Raw genomic sequence first — 7,647 nt, forward strand, 5'->3', positions numbered from 1 at the left:
ACAGAGGCACTTTTGGTGCTCGTGTGTGTGCTGGCATCTGCTGGCTGTTGGTATCATGGCACTGCTGTAAATAATACCCTAAATGCTAAGACATTGTTGTCAGACAAGGTTGTTGCTTTCAGTGACATAACTTTCTGCTCTCAATTAGCCACAAGTGCCTCTGAGGGGGAAACTTGTGGGTTTCCTCAAGCACTGCTGGTAAAACAGATGAAATGATAAAAAAGGGATGGTATCAAATTTGCCTAGCAGGAAACCACAGATACGTTATTTTTAAATTTTGAGGTTTGGATGTGCCTGGCTGTGTGTGATTGACCTCTGCTCAGTTATGGCATGAAGGCTGTTGGTCTTAGAGTACAGAAATGAGGGAAGAACAGCTCAGGAGATTGTGTTCTGCCATTAGGTAAGTTATACAGGAAGTGTTGGAATTAGTTACAGATCTTATTCCCATTCTATTATAATTTTGTGCTGAAAGAAAAATGCTTTGCCTAAGGCAAGCAGTAAGTCTGGGAGCTAACTGTTTTTGTGTTTCAAAATTTGCTTAAACAATAAATTATGCTTTCTCTTGGATATTATTAACCAATAATTCAAGGCTGGGAACTTCAGTCAAGTGTGATAAAAGAATTTGGCTGAGTGGCAGGCAGCCACGTTCTCCTAAATGCCAGCAGCAAGGTCTGTTTACACAATAAATCACTCCTGTGATAAACTGTCCTTAACTTGTAACTCCAGATGGAAGACTTCAAGTCAGGCCAGTGATTTAGCAACACTGAGGTGACATTTTTATTGCAGATGATAACCATATTGGTAAGATTAGAGTTATGCTGTGTTCTGCTCTTTCTTCTGAAAATTACACAAGGCTGAAAATGATCATGGAAGTGTTCTGTGTGTTTATTGCTTGTGCAAACTCATGTTGGGTTTGGAGCACACCATGCCTGCAGTCACCCAAACATGAGATGTGATCAGACCCAGGCTTGCTAATATTGGTGAAGTTCTCTCTTGCATGGGACCAAAAAAAAATTAATGAAACCCTATTACTTGGGAAATGAGGATGTTCCCTGGAGGCTCTCACAACTGCATACCCTGTGCCCACACAGGTGCTAACATTCAGTATTTCAGCTTCTTCAGGGATTTGAAGACTTGCACACACTGAGCTAATACAGCTTCCCAGCACCGTTGTGAGATAAGATGCAATGTTCACACTTTAGAGAGCAGAAATTGAGGCTGAAGGAGCTGCTGGGTTGAGCACAGTCACACAGAGAGCTGTGGCAAACCGAGGAGTGGCACTTAGCAATGGTGCTGCATGACTATCTTGCCTTTGCCAACGATGTTGACCTTTGTAGCAGCTTTTAGCCCATTCCTTTTGAGCAGACCTGAGGGAAATGTGCTCTGCTGCCTTCATATCAAACCCGTACAAAACCTCTACAGTCTGGGAGTAAACAGTGATGGAAGCAGCAAATAATTAAAACCTTCATTTTACACATAGGGACAGATGCACAGCAATTCTAAGTCAGCTGCTGTAATCAAAAAGAGACTTTTAGAATTGATCTAGATGTTCAGAATCCCCTTTTGTCACTGTAATAACTGAAGTATCATTATATTCATAATTCCCACCATGTCCTGTCATCTATGCAACTACCTGGCCAAAAATATTCCTCTTTTTTTCTCACTAAGCATTTGCAGTCAGTAATTTGATGATGTGACACTTGAACTCTGTTTAATGATCACTGAATACTTTTATGTAGGAATGACAAAACATGGTACAAACACCCAAATAACCAGTGAAACTGCTGAAAGCTGTCATGAATCCTGTTGCCAACACAGGGACAGGAAATCTGTCACACATCAACTGGGGAGATCTGGAACACTGCAAAACTCCAGCACTCAGTCTGGGTTGTAGGTAAGTGTGTCAGCTCCATATGACAATTACTTCTCTCTCCATCTGTGCATTAGGTTTGAGTTGACATTTTCCCTCAAAGGGGAGTGAAGGAAAGCTAACTTAGATTATTAATCTCCCATTGTTTTAAAAGCTAGAAACTTCTGCTTGAGACACCAGTGAGTTTTTAGAGGATTTTGGCAGAAGGGAGGCCCAGGCTGACGAGGAACAGCTTCACTAACAAATTACTACAATCAAAAAGCTTCATTTAGAGGCTTTCATAAGGAACAATGATTACTAAGAAGTGAAAATGAGGCATAATCCAGCACATTTCTCCCCTACATCACACATTTGCAGCAATCTCACTTTTAAGGCACTATTTCAGGCCAGTGAATGGCTCTCAACCATGTGAGGCAACAGCAGGAGACAAAGCAAGAGGGAAGAGCTGGAGGCTGCAGGTTTAGTGCCACACCTCTCACGGGATATTGCCACAGCTGCTCACAGTTTGGGCTCACAGTTTGAGGTCACAGTTTGGGCTCACAGTTTGGGCTCACAGTTTGGGCTCACAGTTTGGGCTCACAGCTGCTGTGCCCCATCTCCAGGGGCTGGGAGGGAGAACCACCAGGCTCCTGTCACCCAGGGAGCTTCCAGAGGTTCACCTGCAGGCTGATGCTCTGTCCCTGCTGGGCACACACCATCCCTGCAGTGCCTCCCAGCAAACCCGGGCTGTGCATTTGATCTTTAGCACAGGCAGGTGCCACGTTTCTTCCCTTGGCCCCTGTGCTCGCGTTTCCTATCCCCAAGGCAGGCAGAGAACTGGAGCAGTGCCCGCAGGATCAGCCAGAAGAGCCCCAGTGCTGTCTGTGCACACCCAGCTATGTTACCACAGCCTCATTCCCACCGGCACAGAAGCCTCTGGCTCGTTCAGGGTCTGCTTTAAACTAAGTACCTCCATGGCTTGCTGTTTTCCCACTGCTGTAGTGTTTCAATTACCTGTTCACAGTGAGAGGTCTAATCAGGACTCCTGTGAGCCCCCATTACTTCTGGCCCCTGCTGTGCCCAAGCCAGTGGGAGTCCCAGCAGCACAAATGTTTATCTCCTCACAATCTTCATCTCTGTCTTTGTTTTGCCTCGTTTATAAAGATCTTACTTAAAAGCAAATGACACACAATCAGTAAAGGGGAAATTAATCACGCTGGAAGCAAAGTTCTGACACTGAGTTTTAAAGGAAACAAGAGACACTGATCACAGGCTGGTCCTGCAGAGAGGGGATGTCAGCACATCAGCCATAAAGTCTTTTTGTCTCAGACTGAAAGCTTTTCCCTGTCTGCTATTTCCTCTACTCTGCCGAGCAATGGGATCCCCTGGGATCTTTGGGCTGCCACAGAAGGAGTATGAGTTTTAATCAAATCTTTCTGTGCCAGTTTGGGGTCATTTTCTTCCCTCAGAAAGATCCATTTGTCCTGATTAAGGTTTTACAAGGAGTCACTTAAAGGACAGATAAATGACAAGAGATTTTATAAGTGAAGGGGAAACCACATGCTGAGAGGGTTATGATTAGTTCCTTCTATTAATGCCTAAGGTGTTGTTGTATTTCACAATCCTAATAATTAAACACTTAGTAGCAGAGCGTTGGATTAGTGTTTGAAAAAACCCCACAGACCAAGGGGGAGGCTTCTCTCAAGGTTTTCTGAGAGCAAGCAGGGAACAGACATTGCAGCACTTGTGGTTGTGGCAAAGTTTCCCAACTGAGTTCAAAGGCCCTGATCACCTTCAAAGAAACTGGAAATAGGCTTTTCCTTTTTTAACATGTGCTGATGCTGACAACTGAGAAAAATGAGAGATTTATGCCATTACAATGGCTTTCCATTTCAGCCTGTAATAGCACTTGGACAGAAAACTGGTGACTGGGGAAAATTGAGGGAAGGCACATGCAAAGCACAGTGGAGCAGGTGCTGAACATCCCTTCCTTGTGCTGCTTCTGCTCTTTGCACTCCCATTATTCAATACTTTTCAAAAGTGGTGAGAAGCCTTCACAATGGAAACATCTGCTCCTGTTAGAGAAACATTGACCTGGGCCTGCCCAGGACCCCTCCTTGATGCCTGGAATAGCAAAACTCTCAATGTCTGCTGGAATTACTAAATTCTGTCCCGAATAAACAATTCTTAGGGACTGGACATTTCTCAAAAAAACAGAAGGCACTGGGAAAACGTGAATATTTGGTATTTCAGATGCCCACTTTGTTTTCCCTAACACTGGTGGTAGGAATCAGCTATTCCCAGTCACTCTGTGGGGTGTGAACTGAAACTCAAATTCACAAGGTATTTTGTACACTGAAGGATAAATCCCACCCTTTTCTCTGCTCTGCCTGTGCCACCTCTCCCACTGAGGATGCTGCAGTAAAACCCAGTTTGCAAGAAAATCATTCTATTCTATGGAAAATGAAGCAAAATGAGATTCCAGAAGAGAGTGAAGGCCCTTCAGCCTTTTCCCCTCCCCTAGACAGGTGTAATTACCCAATGTGAGACTTGGCAAGAGTGATGAAATGAATTAATAGAACAGCAAAGCTAAAATTTCCAGAAGTTCATACAACATCATCTGCTCTGTGTAGGTTCTTCTACTTCTTGCATCAGAAATGGAGTGTCCCACAGCACAGTTATCTCCAGTAAAATATTTTGTGACACAGCTAAGCTAAGTTCCTTCATTTTGATCATACCCAAGAGATTAAACCCCAGTCTTTTGAGCAAATGGAGCCCCCATTAGCAAAATATCAGTACAAAAAAGGTATTTTTTGCTTTTGTAAAACATAACTTCACTAAATGTATCAGTGTTGTGGAGGCTGCAGTTACAAAGATCTTTTTGGTACAATCTACTGATTATTTAAAATAGTTGAATATGATATGTTATTAATAATTCTGTCGGTTTTGCATTGTTCTAAATTCTATAAAATAAGAAAAAAAATGCTTCAGGGATTCAATTAGCAAATTCTTTCAGGCACTGATAATTATGAATGCTGCATGATAGAGGCTTTGCCTGTGCAGAGACAGTTCTGTAATTACCCAGGAGATGGCATAAGTAGGCCAGTTATCGACCTGTCACTACCAAGGAGTTAAACCAAGCAAGGATTATTAATACCCTATTTGAAAGCAAATCTACTTACAAAATGTACATTTTGATATGGTCAGTGGAGAGGTTTTTTTTCTCAAGAAAAAGCCCTTTCCTCATCAGCATCACACAAGGAAAGGGCCACTTAATAGCTGTACAGCAGCACTGAGGAAAAGGGATGTGAGCAGGCCAATATGAAAACCTCAAGCAGATTTTCTGATTTTTTTCCCTTAAGCTATGTCCTTTATATAGAAAACTTTCTATTTGTCCACAGTTTCTATATGAAGAAGAGACAGCAGCAATGACTGATAAGAAATATATTTGCATTGTCCTCTGTCTACCTCATTCCATCCTGTTTGCTTCTCCAAAGGGTTTTATTCCAAGAATTTCTAAAAGTATAGAGGACAGGGTAGAATCCATTTAAACCAACAAATGAACACTTTCAAGCACAGAGAAGGAATTAATTGAAGGCATCTGGCCTTCAATATGTAACTTTCTATATGAGCATGTTACATATTCTGATAAATATTTTCATTATTCAAACCTATCAGTCCCATAAACAGAATGGATGCTCTGCACACTGTGTAATGGATACTCCAAAAAAGAAAAAAAAAAAATCGAGATCAGTTTCCCTCTCTCTGTTCAATGTTTCAAAATGCCTAATTCATGGCTCAGGGAGACATTTGATAGTGTCAAAATGCAGTTCCTGATGACATAAATGTACTTGGGGTTAGTGTGAAATTTCCTAACTTGAAATCTGCTGCCTGTCACACTGAGGTTATTGTTCAGAAGTGAAACCACAGAGAAATGCAATTAAACAAGAAACTCTCCCTTGGACCTGGGGTCAAACCCTGAATATGCAGATGCTGAAAGTGATCTCCATAGACTCTGCATTCACTTTTATTTTTTTTTTCCCTAGGCATTTGCAAGGTGCCACAGAATGTCACAGTTGAAACCTCCCCTCATGAAAGGGCAAGAGCTGAGTTAGAAGAGTTATTGCAAATCAGCTCAGTGATGCAGCAGCTCAGTCTTACAGGAGGTTTGTAAACAGCTGGCAAGGCAAGCACCACAGTTCTAAGTTCTGATTTAATTACAAGGAAGTGATAAAGGCACTGTGTTTAGGATTGGGGGGGATGAGCATATTAGTATAAAAGAGAAGAAAAAATACTAAACTTGCCTGTTTCAGAACTGTAGATCACTCGTTCATCACCTTTCCTGATCTCCATCAAACATCAGTGAGTCTTATCCATGGACTGTGTGGGCAGGTGGCATCTTTTAGTCCTTGACAGGGCCTGAAAGAAGAGATTTTATTCCTTAATTATGGCTTCAAGATGCTTCTGCAAGAAAAGCAGTAACAAACACAGATAGGCACAGAAATACTGTTTGTGCTTTTGAATTTTTTTAACATATTTTGCAGGATATCTGTGAAAGGGTGGTTTGTTTTTTTAATCCTGTAATATTTGCTTCTTGCCCAGAATAGCTTTTACATAGCCAGAGATAGGAATCTCATGTTTAAAAGCATCCATGTTTTTGTTTTCAAACATTTTGTTTAAAAACCATCAGCTATAGGCAGGACTATCATAAACCTACAAAATCTCAGTCCAGTTCAGCTTGTCACCTTGCCAAGAATGCTGCTTAGATTAATACAGACACCATCAAGCTACTTAATTGAATTGCATTTGGGAGAGATAAGGAAAAGAATACAAGGTGCTTGTGGAAGCTGCACCAACAAATCTTGTAAAGAACATGTTACAGAATTTTATATGGAAGAAATAATAGCAAACATCTTACAAGGCACTGGCACTCACAGTTGCTCCTAGCAGAAAGGCAACATAAAGAAATGGCTTTTAGTGTAGAAACTGGAGTGTATCCTGGATCCTGCAAAGCTGCTGACACAGGCTGTAACTGATGGAAAACCAACAGAACCTGTCATCCCCATGTTTCAGTACTGACAGTGTAAAAGGCTTTTTCCATTTAGAAATTCATTTGAAAGCAGTGGTGACAAGTGAAGTCCTATTTCCATCTACACTGGGAAGAATTCCCCACTCCAATGGCTGATTCTTCTTGTTGTTATTTTAGGGAAAATCAGGGATGATTCTGGCAAAGCCAGAGTGATGGAATAAAGCAAATGGAGAGGATGGGGCCCCACTCATTTCTTGGTCAGAGCATCTCTGACTGTGACCAGGACATTCTACTCACTGATGCCAGCAGCACACGGTAGGAACCAAATCTTGCTAAAGAGAGAGTGTTTTAAAAAGTTTCTATTCAAAAGGAGACACACAGAATTGGGGAAAAAACCAAAACTTTCCCAACGATCTTGGAGGATGACAAAGTCTGGACTGTAGAATCTGGGCAACTCTTTACTCAGAGATGCTCAGAAATCACAGCAGAAGGGAGTATCTCTCTTCAAATCCAGGAATAAAGAAGGGAAAAGAGTTGTGGAGTGACTCAACACTGAAGCTGGAGAGGTTTAATGTTGGTTGTTAGCAGGGCCCTGTCCTGGGCAGGCTGTCATTGCAAACACAGACATCACTGCCTCGTGCAGAATCCCTCTGCAGACACAGCCCTGCTCCTCGCAGGGAAATCAGCACCTCAGGTGCAGGGACAGTCTGTGTTTGCAGCTGGTTCCAAGAGATCAGGAAAAGGTAACTGGAGCGTGCATCCATCACAG

The sequence above is a fragment of the Sturnus vulgaris genome, chromosome 17, assembly GCF_052056855.1.
Source record: "Sturnus vulgaris isolate bStuVul1 chromosome 17, bStuVul1.hap1, whole genome shotgun sequence".
Classification (NCBI taxonomy): domain Eukaryota; kingdom Metazoa; phylum Chordata; class Aves; order Passeriformes; family Sturnidae; genus Sturnus; species Sturnus vulgaris.